Consider the following 18,888-nt stretch of genomic DNA (forward strand, 5'->3'; position numbering starts at 1 on the left):
CACTTACTGTCCCTCATACTGCACATTCTACTGAACCAATCCACACTTTGCAACCACATAATATTTTGCTAAACATAACATCTTTTTCTGTGTACTCACAAACTAACATCCTATATTCCACTCAACTATCCTATCATTCCAATTTAGACAACAACACAGCTGTATGTAACACAGAGACACTTTACTTTCTAAATGAGATTTTTTTAATTTATTGTAAATAAAGCATATTAACATTGTAAATATTATTTACAATGTTTGTTAGTTGATAATGGTATATTACAGATATGTATTTATATTGCAATCTGGCTATCTCTCAAAAAAGCATTTCTGACTTTCTCTGTATTCCTGGTATGGCACAAAATTTGGGGATGTTTGATCAGTGTTCTACTCTGGTAAACTAAGACCAGTACTTCTAGTTGTAAAATCAAGAAGAAGTTGAACAGACTGGAGCACATGTTGTGATTAACAAACTGATCATTAGGTCTACTGAACAGGTCAAAAGCATGTGACACCAGATAATATATAAATTATACATATCTGAATGATCTTAATGGAGTTAAGAAATGGAAGAATTATTTATTTTGTACAAATGATGATACAGCTTCAGCCATGCTTGCAGTGAAGTACTGTTTGTACTTTACTAGAATGCAGAAATTTGACAACTAAAAAATAAGGATGAAAGGTCCAAACTGTCAATTGTTAATCTGCCTGTCAGAAAATTTAGATTTCTCATACTTCCAACTGGTATTCTGACAGCATCATAAGTGTTTTAGTTGAGTTACTAAACAAATGAACAAGTGGTATGAAGGTGTTGTAAACAATGGAGATAGTATATTAGGAAGGGTTCGGACCAAAGAAAAGCATAAGACAAAGATGACGGAGTTAATGAACAGAAAGACTCAGTATAACTTCAAACTTAACAAAAGTAAGTATAATTTTAGAATAGTAAAGCTGAAATACATGGTGTTGTTTTAAAATGTGGAGGCTTGAAATGAAGGGATAAGGTTGTCACAGTAACAGAGAAATAGTAATCCCTCCCCATAGAATAAACAAGCTCTTAAGAGATTTCATGATATGGAACAAATATCTTTTTTTTTTTCCTGAATATTTAGAATAACTATGGTAATAACAAAATTAATGAAACAAAATATGGAATGGCTATGGATGCAGAGAACAGGAAAAAATATTAAATTTCTTAACTGGTTAGTGACGAACATGCCCAGACTACAATATGTTGATGAGAAGAAGACATTTACTTCAAATATACATACAAGTCAGAATTTATGCAGCCAGTGATTTTACAAAAAATATAAATCTCTTAAGGGCTCATAGATTTTTCTTGCGGCTAAAAATTATATGCATGGGTGAATAAGGATTTAATATTTTCTTGTGAAAAGTTTCATTACTATATTAATGGAAAAATAATGTTAGTGATAATTTAACATAAGTCATTTCAGCAGATATTTAATATCTCTGTGAACAACATAACAAGTGATATTGCAAAGAAAAAAATATAACAGTTAAATAAGCATTACTTAGTCATGGAGAATAAACCAGGAAAAATTATGTTTGTATCAGTTATGCTGAGTAAATTGTAACTTTTAGAGAAGCAAAAAAGGTGCTTGGTGAGGGACTGGAAATAGCTCAATTCTATAATTGCCTACAAATGATCAAAATGCATAAAGAGTTGTTTAAACTGACAAAGTTTATAGATGGAAACATTCTAAGAATGGGGTACTAAGGTTTGAATAGAAGAAAAAATTGCTGTGAAGAAATAAAGGCAGACATATTTTATTTTTATTTATTTATTTTATTTTACATTTGTTGACTGGGCTAGTCTAGCTGGATATATGTCCATTTTCAGTAGAGGCCCAGGGAGAAAAGCTCCAAGCAAAAACAATAACAATGTTAAAAAAAAAAAAAATGTATAACATAGCCATATAAACTAATCGTACAGTGGTAACATTGGTAAAAGGGAAAAAAGGAAATATAGTTATAAAAGTGTAGACTATAGACATTATGCTAAAAGTTAAACTAAATCTAAATAAGCAAGTATATTAGAAACAAAAAGAGTATGGGCAGAAATAGTAAAGTCCTTAAATTTTATCCTATTACTAAGAGGAAAGCAAAAGAGAAGTAACTAGATTAGGAGGCAAAAGATGGGGGAGAGGGGAAGGGTATGAGCTGGAGGGAATTAGACATAATTTCTAAAGAAGACATTAATCTCATGTAAATCCAATCTTTTAAAAGAGAAATATTTACTGTAATGTATCAGTCTCACTTCGGAATTATGAAGTATTAAGAAAGAGGTTGCTACATGTTGTTCTTATTAGGAGTGCTAGTGCAGTTAAACCATGAGGCTCAAAACTGTGTTGTGTGTGAGGCTTTCAAAAGAAAAAGGGAAAGAATAGCTCATTTTTTAATTACTTTTCAGCAAACATATGATGTATTTGAGGTATCTGAACTATGGAAACTGGTGCTTGATCCTCCAGATTATGTAAATTTTAATATAACTAGGAAATAGAATGATGCATTAAAAGCTGCATATTCAACTTGCATAATTAAAATACAGTGGCGGCTGGTGACTTTAAATCAAAGGGGGGATGCAGGAGACAGCTGAATGGGTGTGGTCAATGAAAAGGGGTGCAGCCAACTAGAAAGGGGAGGAGCTATGCTCAAAACCACAAAAACTAACTAAATACACTGCCGTGGGTGCCAAACTGTCATTATGAGGAGTCCAATCAAGACAAAATGAAGTGTAGAAGAATAAAAACATTTCAATGCATTGGCTGCATGACAGCTTACTTAATATCTAGATGGAAACAAAAAGGTTGTGAGGCATGAAAAAATAAATTTCTTTTTTAAATACATTAATGGAATGCCAGTCAAAATCAAGTATAAGAAAAACAAGCAGCACTCAAACTCAAACCACTTCTTGCACTGCAGTTCTAATTTATATTCAGCTTTATTAAAGTACCAAGTAACATGCTGAAAGTAGAAATCTCTGATGCCCCCACTTGTAAAATTGTTCCTTATCCAAAAAAAGACCTGCTGCCTGACAACCATCTACTTGTTTCATAGGGAAAACATGATCAAAGTAAAAAATGAAAAGCAAACAAGAAATAAGCTCAAGATACATTGCTTAAAAGGATTACTGTACAGGTTATGGACCACACGATTGGCATTCTGTTTAGTTTATGGGTAAAGCCTGCAGAGATGACTGAAGACTCCAAATGTAATAAGCTTCTTAAAATAATGTAATCCTGTCCCTTATTACAAATACTGTCATATGCATTTCAATACCAAAGGCTTATACATTATCTAGTTAAGTATTCTTTACATGGTAACAAAAGAAAGCCTTTCAATGTTGACAATTCTTTAACAGTGTGCTTATTAAAGCTTACTTGCATCTTACAATCTCAGCCAAGCTTACCTGATGGCCGTTAAAGTATTGCTACTTAAACACAGAGCAACAGGCACTTTGAGTAATAAGCATAAATCAACAGTACAAAAAATGACAGAAACCAGACCATTCTGCAAAAATCAAGGACAGATGAAAAGCCACTGCAGTACTTGTGTCTACCTTGGATGGGGGGGGGATACTCTGCACATTTATACTGCATAACTACTCCTTGCCTTGCTTCAACACATCCAGAGTCACTACATGGGGGAGTGGGGTGCAACAAGTATGTCACAATTTGAAATGTCTCTGGCTGACTGTGATGACCCTGACATTTGTCATACCTCTCAACCTTAGAGCAAGAAATCTGGACAAAGCCATACAAAGAAGTGGGACAAAGGCCCAAAAATAAGGACAGTTTTAAAAATATTGCTCTTATAAACTTAGAAAGATAATAGAATAGGTCTTGCATTAGTATGAATTTTCTGAATGGTATGAAATCTGAAACTCAAATGTCTGTCATTATTTTCTAACTTTAGTCTTTAATGGTTTGTTACTAATTTGCCAAAAAAAAAAAAACACAATTTTATGAAAAATGGACCAAAAATGTGATGTAAAAATTTAAAATAGCCACACAATACAGCTGGGAACCTGTCAAAGAAGGGACACTTTAATATTAGTACTGCTAACTTGAGCAGCTGACAAAATAAAAGAATCTACATGCATTTCTGAAATAAAAGTAATCTATAACTCTAATTATTACAGTTATTTCTTAATTGTAAACCCTCCATGTTTTCTTCCAAAATTGCTATTTTGCGGAGGGATTATTAGGGGAAGAGCAACATTTTGAGCCAATATCAGGGACAGTTGAGAGGTTTGGCTATGCCTAATTCTATAAAGCAATTTATTTGCATGTACCTCTCAACCTGTTAATGCAATAAATTTGGCCTTGTCCAAATATATTGGGGTAACATATAAACAGTACTAAAAATTGCTCTTGTATAAACTGAGACAGTTGATAGAACAACAGGTCTTACTTTAGCATGCATTTTTCTGAAGGTTATGAAGTCTGAAACTGGGTGTGTCATTGTTTAGTGACTTAATTCCTAAATGATTTGCCAGAAAACCACAAATTTTATGAGGAACAAACCAAAAATAAGAAGCAAAAATCTATTCATTCTTTGAGAATCTGGACAGTTGGGAGGTATAGTTCAGCTGGGGCTGTCTAAGTTTGCCGCCCTTCCCCCTCACAAAATCATGGTCGAATGGAGCCTCCCCCTGCAGCCATTCCAATGATACATTACCTGGCTATTTCACTCCATTTACCATAAACACTAATGTGCATACTGATTTATTTATATGATGATTTGGACTTCATTTGAAAGTTTTATTTTGCATTTTACAGCACAAACACTAAGACATCTGCTAAACAAACTTAGCATTAAAACTTCTCTGCCCTTGAAACTCACATTCATTGAAACAGCATTGAAACCCACATTCAAAGAAAATACATTTTACCAGTGGCAGATAAAAATTAATTCTGGGCTGTTTTCAAATCATAGGCCCCTTGCATATGAAACATACATGTGCTCTTTGATACACCTTCCTATTGTTTTGAACATTTTTCCAGTAAACAATGAAACAAAACGCATGCACCAATAATGACAAAACTGCTCAATTCAGAGCATTTCCATTATAAAAGTCTACTCAAACTTCTACAGTCCACCATTATCAGTAAATATGCACAATTCTGCAGTCCACCATTATCAGTAAATATGCACAATCTCTGAAGAAGTAAAAAATTTATCTAAATTCCAAATTAAATAAATCTGTAACTAATGAAGATGTTGCTGCTAGCAAACACCTTTATATTTCATGGTTTCATCGAAAAATAAAGTGTCTGATGCCCCTGAGGAATAAATTGCCTATATTACATTAAAAATAAGCTAGTAATATTGCAATAGGAAATGAATGGATGGCAAACTGATAACAGGCTCATAGTTAGTATCTTAAGTTTTTCAGTATGGTAGCATTCACCCCTTGTGGGAGTAGAACCAACAACCTTCTGCATCAAAAGCAAGTACACAACCTGTTGTGCTATTAACAATGCAAGCAGCACTAAACTTCTCTTCCCCTGCAGCTCTCAGCTGCTTGTAAAATCTACTCAATACTCAACTGCATCTCAACTTCGCAGCACAAGAAATCTGGAAAAAGCCAAATTTATTGGGGGGGGGTCAAACGGCCAAAAACCAGACCAGACACATTAAACATTGCTTGTATAATCTTGGAAAAGTTGCTAGAATAAAATGCTGTGTTACCACCATACATTTTACTGCCAAGGTCCCTGTGCAAAAGAGTCATAGCAACATACTACTATGCCAAATCACCTGCTTTGTGAAAGAAAAATGCTGTGTTACCACCATACATTTTACTGCCAAGGTCCCTGTGCAAAACAGTCAGAGCAACATACCACTATGCCAAATCAGATGCTTTGTGAAAGAGAGGAAGACTGAAATTTAAATGGCTATCATTTAATGAATTCAGTTCTCACCATAGCTGTCAACCTCTTAGCACAAAACACCTGGACAAACCCAGTAATGAGGGAATACAGCCCTCAGGCATATTCAGTCAATTCAGTTCTTGCCATAGTTGTCAACCTTAGCACAAAAAACCTGGACAAAGCCAATAATGGGGTAATACAGTCCCAAATGTGTTACTATGTATTTTCTGAAGAATATGAAGTCTGAAATTCAAACGCCTGTCAATTTTACTTCTGATGGAACAAAAACAATTTTCAGCAGAGGCCCAGGGAAAAATACTGCAGACACATGTCTTTGTAAAATGGCAGGACACCAGAGCAAATCCACACAAACACAGGGATGAGATACAGGCTCCACACAGAAGGCACCCCAGCCAAGAATCAAACCAGAAAACCTATAGATGTGAGGCAACAATGCTACCACTGCACCATCAAATATGTAAGGAATTAAACATTCATAAACCTGAAGTCTGAAATTCAAATGCCTGTCAATTTTATTTAACATTTGTTAATCAGGACAATCTGACTTGGAACAAAAAAACAATTTTCAGCAGCAGAGGCCCAGGAAGAAATAATGCAGACATGTCTTTATAACATGGCAGGACACAAAAGCAAACCCACACAAACACAGGGAGAAGATGCAGACCCCACACAGAAGGCACCCCAGCCAAGAATAAAACCCAAGAACCTGCAGCTATAAAGCAACAATGCTACCAGTGTACCATCAAATATCAAGCATTGCAATATTTAGAAACCACAGATATTATGAGGAACAGATCAGATAAAATAGGAGGCAAAAATCTGCAATTTTTTTACAAATGGTGGTGGGTAGGGAATTCAGGTCCTTACCACCACCATACAAGGTACAGGGTTCAAGCCTGAGTATCTCTACCCACCACCATTTGTTAAACCATTTGTTAACTGGGGCATCACACACACACTTCAGTTGCTAACTTTCCTTTGTTTTTTAGTTTTCCCAAGTGGTTTTCTTTTTTACTTCAGGCCTCTGTTTAAAAGCATGCAACAAAACAGTTTTGGTTTTGTTACACACTTCACTCATTTTATTAACAGCATGCATTGCCTTGTGTGTAAGAAAATCAGTGTTTTTTTTTTACTTGATTTGCTTACACACAAGGCAATGCATGATACATAGATTAATTTCATTTAATCCTGACAGCTCACAGCTGCCATGAACATTACTGTAGACTCTTCACTATTTTTTTTTTTAACTTGAGGAGTCTACACAGTAATGTTCATGGCAGCTGTTAGGATTAAATGAAATTAATCTATGTATCATGAACACATTTTATGTTAATTCAGATATAAACAAATTGACAGTTAAAAATAAAAGATGCAGTTGGCTAGGACAATAAAAAATAATATACATTACCACCAAGAAGAAAACTCTCTGTAGTGTAGTGTACTCTACTCTTCTCTTACTCTCCTCTGTTTTTCTTCTTCTTCTTCTTCTTCTTCTTCTACTCTCTACTAATTTTTCTTCAGTTCTTGTTCTTCTATCTTCTTCAGCACAGGCTACAGCTGAGCTGACAAAATATAGGCTGCCCCAAAAAAAAAAAAAAAAAAATATATAGAAATCCAATTCCAAATGAATCATTCCCTTGCAATTGACTCAATCAGTCCACACTGTCTTCTAACTGATTGATTCTCGCTCTTTTCCCAGCACATAAAGCCCGGGAAGAGAGCGACAACCAATCAGCAGCATTTTAGGCCAGGCACATCATGTATGTGCCTGTACTGCCTGCGGACGTCGCAGTCCGAACCCCTTTCAGTTCTATGCAGTTCCTGCTGGACATCACACTAATGCCTCAATGTCCTCATCGGACTGCAGCAAAACAAAAAAAAGTCTTTATTTAAACCGCCGCAACCCGAGGCGGTTAAAGTGCGCATGCGCGTACTTCCGAGTCGCGGACTCGAATTTCGCATTTAAACAAAAAAAAAAAAACATCTGCTACCATCATACAACAAAATGTATTTTTTTTTCCTTTTCTTCTTTTTAGCTGAGGGGGCTGCAGTCCGGCAGTCCGATGCCACGAGCTGCCCCTGTTAAAATATCATTTTGTTAGATAATGATCCACGGTATGAATGTTTGGTGATTTTTGGAACAGCAGATATTTCAACATGTTACATACAGTTGTAATAATGGACAGTTTAATGGTCAAATTGAGTGAAAAGTATAGCCTACCAAGAAAGTAATGGAGAAATCACAAAGGATAAATAAAAAGTGACTTAAACTATTATTTGCTTAAACAAACAAATAAGACTCATAGTGAAGTCATCCAAAGATAACTATGAGTCCAAGTTAGCTTCCTTAACTAAGGAAAACCACAAGGCATTCTTTAGTTACATCAGTAACCTCAAAGGTAAGGTTAACATTTGTGCTGAACTCGTAGTTAATGGTAGTACACAGTCTGTATGTGACTAGATAACATCCCAGGCTGTGTTCTGCATGGGGTTAAATAGCAATTAGCATCACCAGTGGGCATGCTTTTCAATCACAGCCTAAGCACTGGCTTTGTCCCATCAGAACAGAAAACAGCTACTGTCATCCATTTACACAAAGGTTGTGCATCCATGGTCCCTAGGAACTATAGACCCATTAACCTGACCAGCCTTATCTGCAAGGTCATGGCACACTAGTCACTCACTCAAAGGACCTTAACCTGGTTATGTGATATCAACAGATCTTGTTTGCGAGACAGATGTTCCTCACAGAGCTTGCCCCACTATTGGAACAGGGGCAATAGGTGCTGATTTTAGTGTCTGCTTGAACCAAGCACCTTTACTGACATGGGTTGAACTTGGCTAGGCTTGTTAGGGGCCTTGGGCCATTAGCCTAGTAACCTCCTAAGATCCTATGATCCTATTATGTATTATGAAAATATGGAAATAATCTTCTGCATATTGCTGGATTATCACAAACTCACTTACTAATGAGTCATAAAAATAATTCCTACAACTACTTTTGTTTTACATTTTTGTTGACAATAAAATCCATTTGCCTGACAGGATAAAAGAAAATCAGTGCAGACTCAGTCTATAATGAAGACCATGCCATGACTTAGTCAATTGTATGGCACAGGAAAATATACATCTGACTGAAATCCATATGTTTAGGTTCATTTAACAACCTATTTCAGCAACCAGCAGGGAGGGTGGATTTTTGCAGTCAGTGCCAGTGAATGACAACTTATTTCTGTTGCATTGCCACTATTAAGTGAATGACTGTGGTATGCACATATACAGAGCACTCTCAAACACCAAGCAGTGTTATGATTTTCTGTAGGCAGTGTTAAGATCCTATACAGAAACATGTAATGATCCTGTAGATGTTGCCACTCAAGGATAGAGGAACTAAACTACCAGAATGAGAACTTGTAATCCTAGACGAAAACAACCACTTGTGATGCTACTCAATTGATATGCCCTTCTCCATACCACTCTTACCCAAGCCCTTATTATACCTTAAGGTATGAGTAATGTTGCTATTTTATATTATTTTACATTTGCTTACCATGGTAGTACACTGATCACAACTGACCATTTGCAGGTACTATCTGAGTAATTATTGAAGTTGTCCATTGTAACAGTAATGCTATAATGACACATCTGCTGAATACAGTTACACTGGCTGTTAGAGCAAATGATTAAGGCTTAAAACTGTCAAAGAGCTGCTGGTGTAGTCAAGGGTTTGATTCCCTCAGCCTCTATTTACCTGCTGTGTGACTGAGTAAATCAATTAGCCAGACAGAGCACTTGCGTTTCCCCTAACAGAGTCACCTGTGTGCTTTTGTTTAGCAGGTAAACATAATTCAAATGCCTATGCATGTATTTATGTGTGTTTTCTAATTGTAGTATTACTATACAGTGAATACATCTAATGTGGACATGCAAAACGTTGATGCAATAATGTCAAAAATGCCCTTGTTAACACACAACTACACACACACTGAGAGGCAGCCTTAGTGAATGCAAACTGTAACTTAAAAAAAAACAAAAAGAACATAATTTTGTGTGGGTGGGGGAAACCCCCCCTGCACCTTCATATGATGGCCTGATGATAATTATATATACAAACTCTGAGATCAGACAAACACAGTGTGATGGCATATTCTCCAGGAATTGTTCAGTCAAGGATACCTGTTGACCAGCTGCATAGTGGATCATAAACAGTTGACTAAACAGCTGTCGTCAAAGCGCACATTCAATTTTATGGAGTGAACCATTTCTAATATATGTAAACAGCATGTGATTTTCCATATCAAAACCTTCTTTTTCTGAAAAATGATGATGCAAAATAATTCTGCAGATCTTAGACATCACCTTTAGCCTCCTTAGCCATACTACAGGTATATAATTAAATTGGATCCCATGAGCTACTTACAGTCATAAAGATAGGTTAGTGAATCATGCAGTACTCTGTTGCCATACTTTCAGATACAAAATATTCATACCCATAGGACCATTTCCAGAACAGATTATCTGCTTCAAAATTAGAAGTCTGACTTGAAAACCAGTGCTGTGTCTATACAGGTGACATATAGTTGTCACACATAATTCCTGCACAATGTCTGGCTCTTTCACCAACTGTGATGACATTACACATCTGAAAGGCCATGTGGTGAAGTTCGTGACCTCACATGATGGATCAGGTAGTTTTTATGGGAATTTTTTGTACTACATGGGTTACTTGTCTACCAGGTAAATACTATGAAGGTTGTACAGCTTTGCCATGGTATTCCAATTCTGGGATAGTTCTTATGACTGATCTGGCAAAGAGGGCCCACATTTGAATTAGTTTTAATCAGCAGCCTAGACTTAGATCAGATCTGTCAAGGATGACCCTATCAGAAGCTCCAGGTTATATAACTTTAGGGATCACATGACTGCACACAGTGAAACAGTGAGTTATGATATCTGGAAGGGCCACCATAAAATGTCACTAGCCCAGAAGTGTTAACTAGCCCTTAAATCTTAGGCCATTTCATATTTCCCAATGATAAGTTTAATGATTCTATTTTGTTTTCCCAGCTATACTACTCTACTTAGAAGGTAATACATGATATAATGCACAGTCCTGAATATACAGTAGTTCAGGTGCCATGTTGTACATGGCATTTGTACAATACTGACAAATTGTAATACCTGTTTAAACAAGAATGTAAACTATCCATAAAAGAATAAATAGCACATTGAAGGAGCCCTGATCACATCTTGATTGTTTCTTTGTCATCTAAACTACTAAACTACTAGATATGATACAAATAGTTCCAGAGATGGTTAGTTATGCCAGCTGAATTAGACAATATTGTGATGTGTCTCTTTCTCATCATGTTGGTGTCCTGAATCTTGTTTCCAGTGCAGAATAGTATATACATTGCCACACATACTTAACATTCTTGTGCAGCATCTTTTCTAATCTGGACACGGTCAAAAGATTTGTTGAAGACTGTATCCATTACTGAGGGATTGCCACTGAATCTCTTTGTTTTCATTTTATTTATCAAGACTTCATTCATTTCCTGGACGTAAGTCTGCATTAGGATGAAGCCATTTTGGGTTGTAACATTTAAAAAAAGACATCATATTTTAATTGTGTGTATATCATTTTATCGATGGTTCAGTAGTATGAACCACTGTTTATCAAACCAAATACAGGGAACGTTCACTTTAGTGAAGGTTCAGTTCAACTAATGACTTACCCAGGGAAAGGAATGAGTTGCCCAGCATTCCGACTGTCACACACAGCACGGTATTTCAAATTCACCCAGTTGGGGGGCTGCACTGCCCACACTCACCCTAACTATATATACCAACTCTAAGATCACACTACAGTGGGAAAAAGGCAAATTTCTGATGATGGCCAACTCATTCCTTGACCAAGAAAAGTAATTCATTGATGTGAATATTCGCTAAAGTGAATGTTTGCTGTATTCAGTTTGATGAATGGTAGTTCATGGAACTGAATCTTTGATGAAGTGCTACAGATCCATTTCAACTACTTTTTATATTTCATCAGTTGTCACCCTTTCTACAAAAAAAGACTGTGGTGATAGTTTACATGCTAAAATGGTTTGGATCTCAAGACTTGTGTCAGATGATACTGTTTTTGTAGACAGGCTGAACAAGCAGAAGATGATGTTTGTGGAAAGGGGCTACTCTGCCCTTCAAATGAGGAAAATGGCTCAGGATGTTAATGACTGAGGACTAATTAAATAAATTCCTATTTTAAAGAATTTTGGATAGGACTTACCAAAATAACACAGATTCTGAAGAACTCCCCAGCATCATTTGATCAAGCATCAACACTATCCAACAGTGTAGATATGAACTATATTAAGAGTACTGTGAGGAAACATTGGGGGATATTTCCCCACCTAGGTATACCACCTGATGTTATGGATGATGTCCCACAGTTGTTCTGTAAAAGGAAACGTAACCTGAAAAAATAGGTTGGAAAATAATAAAATGCTACACAGTACAACTGGTTGATGTTGCACGAGGACTTTTAAACATGGCATGTGTCACCAATGTCTTTTATAAAAGAAAAATATCTCTGTATTTTGGTGGAAAGCTTCAAATCATGGATTCAGCAGGGTAGTTTTAATTATGGTACAAAGGGATTAGCCACTCCAGTGGTGGGGAGGCATAAAGTTTGGAGTATGATCAGAGTAACAGATAAAACGTCAGTGAGGGATAGGCATTACCTCATCCTCAGGACATAATTAAGAATCTTTAGGGTAGAGGGGAGTGGGGGTAATGCACAAAAGAAGAATTCCCCTGGCACATGCTGTGATGGTCAAACCTTCCAGGATGCCCTAAGGATTAATGTTGAATCCAGCCCATAACATAGGAAATCCAGGGGTGCTAGGAGGAAGCTGTAGATGGATGAGGGGCTCCAGGGTGGGGTGTCATACAACGAAGCAAAGTGAAGGAAATAAAATATCTGCTGTACCAAAGGAGTGGTATACTTGGCAATATGACTCCTGCAGTATGTTTTATAATAAATGAACGTTTTCATACCAGAATGTATCAACATATTTACAATATCTGTAAAGGATACAACCTTAACTAGACATTCTATTTCATGTTCTGAGTACAAAGCTTTTTTATTTATAGTTCCAGAAAAGGTTGAAATTTCTCCCAGACATGGTGTTCATTGTCATTGTGCCATAGGTACCTTTCATGACATTTTATTGTCTAGCACATTGTTTTTACTGTGAATTTTAAGTATTATTATTTATTGTTGCACTTTTTTAAATGGCTATGTCACATGATAAAAAGTCCCAGGCCTCCTTTTTGCTTGCTTAAATATGGATGTGGCTTATATGTATGCTTGTTAGTTAGTTCTGAGGAAGTACAAAAACTTTTAGCAAAAAAGAGTTCATCTGGTTCTAGGAATAAATTTACTATTTTTAGAAGACTGTAGTTCTTGTGGAAGTGTGTTTCTTTTGGTTTCATGGTATTTTTTACGTGGCATGGCTGTATTAAATTTTTACTAAAATTAACAAAAAACCTTTGTCTACAGTTGGTATAACCCATGTAGTACAAATGAAAATATTTTATTATTTGACTTCTAGTGATGGTAAACCAGTATGAGCAGAGAACTGGGATTCTAAGTTTTAAGTTCTAAGTTAACTGGGATTTTTAAGTGCTGGACAATACTCCTGCACTTAAAAATATTATCACCCCCTATAACAATCCTAAACCACTTCGATCCTCTAACAAACTACTAATTCAGACTAGCAAAATTAATAACACAGCTGGTGATTCTCTCTTTGCAAACTCTGTAAGTAGATCCTGGAACTCTCTTCCAGCTGATATCACCTTACTTTCCACTGCAGATCAATTTAAAACTAGACTCAAACAACATTTGTCACTTAACTGGCTATTTCAATGTATCAAGCCTGGCTAACTCTCTCTAGAATGTGTAAAAATCTGTTAACCAGTTTACTGTGTAATTTAATTTAATCCTGACTTGTGCTCAGGATTAACTGTAACATGTGGAACTTGTTTAACTTGCTTACTTATGTAATCTCTGTAAATAGTCTGTTTGTAATATGTAATGCTGGTATTATGTAATGCTGTATCTGCTTACCCTTGGAGCTTTTCTCCCCGGGCCTCCGCTGAAAATGGACATGCATCCAGTCCGACTATCCTGGTCAACAAATGTAAAATAAAATAAAAAAATAAAAATAAAATAAATAAATATACATAAAGAGATGCATAACCTAAAACAGGAGGAGTGAGATGGTATACATGCTACAAAAGGAGCTAGAATTTGGTTGCAGTTAGACAGAAAAAGGATCCCATCTGTTATAAAAGCATGACCCAATGATAGATCAAGAGAAATGAAAAACTGTAAGACATGCCAGTATAGGAATTGATGGTGAACTAACTGAAAATCTTGATGTAAGAATCCACACATGATAGAAGTCAAACAAACTTAACGATAGAATGAGTACTAGACTGAAGTCGGCATAGAGACTTACAAAAGATATTACCACAGAAAGGGAGTCAAAACGTGCAACACCCAGCTAAGGAAGCTCTGGACAAAGTAGTAAAGGTGAGATAAGCAGCAGTAGTAAAGGTGAGATAAGCAGCAGAATGCAAAGATCTAATCATCTTTCTGCTTGTATCAGAAAATGAACATGAAAGTAATCTGTCAACGACACATTTTGCTAAGCTAAGGGAGAAGTAAAACAAAGAATATATTTTGCTCCAAGATGCACCTTGCAGTGAAAGGCAAAGTAAAGGAGGAAAAGAAAGTGAGGGGTGGTATTCTCTCAAAATATGGGTAGAGGGACAGCAGCCGAAAATAAAAAAGAATATGCATGAGAGCCATACTTATAGCAAAGACAGTGAAGCAGAAGTCAAGCTTTGTTTCGAACTGCACTTTCAGAGGGAGACATAGAAGAGCCTACAGTGCTAATGCTTTGGGGAAGAAGGTACACCTTAGTTTTCAAAGGAAATTAATGAAGAAAGCAGCCTATAGATAGGGGACTTAGACGTAAGCCATGAAAACGATCAAAATGGGAAGATGACATTTTAAGTAGGGCAAGAGAGGGAGTATAATTAAGTCGTCAGCACAGTAAACAAGATCTGCTTGTTACATCGTAACTGCATTTTTGAGCTAAATGATGACCTCCTATATAACATGCCCAAGGTTATGGAAGAAAGTCTATATCAACTGATACAGCCAAGTCCATACAGGACACCTGTAATGAAATTAGTATTGTTATATGCCAGGAGTTCATCTGAGGAGGAACTAAACCAAGGCAAAGTTGCTTGCCCTTGATCCTGGTTCCTACCACAGGAGTAACTTTTTTAATATATTGCTATGGATATTTTCAGGTCAATAGTATACCCTAACAGTAGACATTACTACATGGTAGTAGTTTTAGGTTATGCTACAATGTTTCCAAAAGCAGTGCCATTACACAAAGTTAATTTTATGGTAATTGTCAGAGTACTGGTAGTGTTACTCTCCAGAATGGAGAGATAATTAAAGACCAAGACACTCGCTTTTATGTCAAGTATGTGAATTAGTGATGCCAGAGCTTTAAAGCCAAGAACACTTCAGTCCCCACCACAAACTGACAGATTAATGGAAGGGTTCATTAGAACAGGGAAGGTTATGCTAAGTGAAGTTACTGATACAGATGTCAAAAACTGATACAAGATGTTAACATACTTAATACTAACTATAACAGAGATGGCACAAGCACAACTTAGCAGATGTTAACATACTTACTGGTAACTATAACAGAGATGGCACAAGCACAACTTACCAGATGTTAACATACTTACTGCTAACTATAACAGAGATGGCACAAGCACAACTTACCAGATGTTAACATACTTACTGCTAACTATAACAGAGATGGCACAAGCACAACTTACCAGATGTTAACGTACTTACTGCTAACTATAACAGAGATGGCACAAGCAAAACCTACCAGATGTTAACATACTTACTGCTAACTATAACAGAGATGGAACAAGCAAAACCTACCAGATGTTAACATACTTATTGCTAACTATAACAGAGATGGCATAAGCACAACTTATCAGATATTAACATAATTATTGCTAACTATAACAGAGATGGCACAAACACAACTTACCATATGTTAACAGACTTATTGATAACTATAACAAAGATGGCACAAGCACAACTTACCAGATGTTAACATACTTATTGCTAACTATAACAGAGATTCACAAGCACAACTTACACTAAATATAACAGAGATGGCACAAGGACAACTCCATGTTAGTCATCTCATGAGGCTGCTTGATATAGTTAAGGAAACTTGAGAAGAACAGAAGCAACATTTGAAAGTGTTATAAAATGTTATGCTAATATGCAGTAAAGATTAAAGCTAGCAACGTCCATAATAAAGGACCACAGGCAAACAACTCAGGAAATGCAACAACTGGTTTACAATAAGAATGCTTGATATAGAAAATATAACCCAGAAGGTCAGGTGTTAGTGTTAGTGGTCACTACTGAAAATAAATTTCCAGTCAATTGGCAGGGATCACTTGAGGGCATTGACAGAACAAATGCAGACAACAAGGTTAAACAGCCAGGAAAGCAGAATTAATGTATTCGAGTCATGGAAAGACATAGAAAATTCTGTAATAAGCCGGCAAAATAAATTTTATACACAAGAGGCTAGAGAATCCCTACCTGAAGTACATTTTGAGGAATCATTGTCAAAAGCACAAAAGCAGAAAGTGATTGAATTTTGTGAAGATAAAAAATAGTATTCTCAGAAATACCTGGCATAACTAAACACACACAAAATAATATAGAGACAATACCTGGAGTTCAGGTTAAACTAAGATACTGCAGAGTCCCAACATCACAGAAACAATAAGCAAGAAAAGATATTCAAAAATTTTCAAAGTAACTAAGGCAGAAAAATCACAGAGTGACTGGAGAAGCCTAATAGTGTTACTTCCTCTGCCAGTAGGATATATAAGGTTCATAGGTTAATAGGCAGGTACTAGGCTATTGGCCCAAGGGCCTAGGTAGACCTAGCCAACAAGATTCCTTGGCTTACTCCACCCAAGAAAGTTAATTTCCTGTGCCCCTGTCGAGCAGAGCCACAGAAGTGATCCCTGGGGTGTATTTCCTATTTCCTATCCACTCATCAAGATTTTTCTTGAAGAGTGCTAATGAGGAACTTTGCTCGACATAGATGTGTAGCTTGTTCCAGAGTATAGGAAGTCTCTGGGACAGGAATCTATCCCTCCAGCATGTCCTATTTATTGTGGTGACAAGGTTTAGGTCCCTAGAGTGTGTAGCTCGGAGCGATTGGGATTTCTTTAGGTGTAGCGTGTCCAACAGCTCTGGGTTTAAGATCTCCTTGGAGTAGGCGATATGCTACAGAGTAAAGCTGGAGTTTTTTGAGACGGTCGGTGTAGGGCATCTGTTTGAGGCCAGTAATCCTTTTTGTGAGGTACCTCTGTGGCCTTTCTAGCTACCTCAGATGTCTTCTGAGGTACATTCCAAAAGGGGCGTTGTACTCTATAATGGGTCTAATGAGTGCCGACTAGAGGGGAACAGTGACCTATTTTGTTCTGGATGAGAACCCTTTTGTGATGAGGTATGCCACATAGAAGGATCTCCTGACTACTGTGGCGATGTGATTATCAAAGGAGAGACTACTGTCCACCTGGGTCCCAAGTTCTCTTATTACACATTCAGCATTAAGTAGACTGCCATTTATGTGGTAGTTCATGGGTGCAGTTTTTACCAAAGGGGATGACAATGCACTTTTTGGCATTGAGCTTGAGGCCATGCCTCTGACATCAGGCATCTGTCTCAGTGCGGCCCTTCTGTAGGATGTCCACATCATTTGGAAACTCGACTATGGCTCCTAGTTTGCAGTCATCTGCAAATTTCATTAGCCAGAGGCCTTCTCTGTTAGCCTGTACTTCAGAGAAGTAGATACCAAACAGGAGAGGTCCCAAGAATGAACCCTGTGGTACTCCACTTGTCACTGATTTGAAGTCAGCTTTGGAGTCTGCAACTTTTACAGTGTGGGTTCTATCAGTGAGCCAGTTGGCAACCCATCTTATGATGTAGGCATTTATACCTAATTTAGTGAGTTTAGCTATAATTCCAGAATGGGGGATGGTGTTGAAAGCCTTGGCGAGGTCAAGATAGGCTGTGTGAACTGCCTTACCCTCTTCTACGGCACATAGGACAGCTGCCTGAAAGAAGTCAATCAGGTTCAGAAGGCATGTCTGCCTTTCACAAACCTGAACTGGGTGGGATCCAGAGTTTGGAGGTTACCAATGTATCTATTCATGAGTTCTATGATGAAACGTTCCATGGCCTTACAGACCAGGCTCGTCAGGCTAATAGGGTGATAGTTCCCAGGATCAGTGATGGCTCCTCCTTTGTGGAGTGGAATAACTGTTGCTGTGCACCATTCAGTGGACACAAAGCCTGATGTGACACTATGATTGAACATGGTGCTTAGGTGACAAGCCAATTTGTTCTGAAGTTCGTATAAAAACACAGCCTGGGATGTTGTCCGGTCCCATGGATGCTGTGTTTTTGGTTTTAGAGAGTGCAGCTTTTACCTGCATAGATGTGATTACTGGGACTCTGCATTCTTCCTGTATAGATATGGGCCATTTAGGAGGTGAGAGGGGGGGGGTAAAATTAGCACTGAACCTGTCTGCCAGGATGTTGGCAATATTAGCTGGTTCTGTAATTTTCGTGCCGTTGTGCTGTAACTCAGAGCAGATCTGGGTGTTGCCACTGAGATTCCTGACATAGCTATAAAATGCTTTGTGGTTGCCCTTAGAATCAGTAGCGGTTTTGTTTTCTTAGCTAGCTTTGCAGAATCTTATAAGGGATCGCAGTTTCTTACTGAGGCTGACCAGTTAGCTCCTCCACTCATGGGAT

Source organism: Protopterus annectens, chromosome 1.part1 (assembly GCF_019279795.1).
Source record: "Protopterus annectens isolate FY-2018-M chromosome 1.part1, PAN1.0, whole genome shotgun sequence".
Classification (NCBI taxonomy): Eukaryota; Metazoa; Chordata; order Ceratodontiformes; family Protopteridae; genus Protopterus; species Protopterus annectens.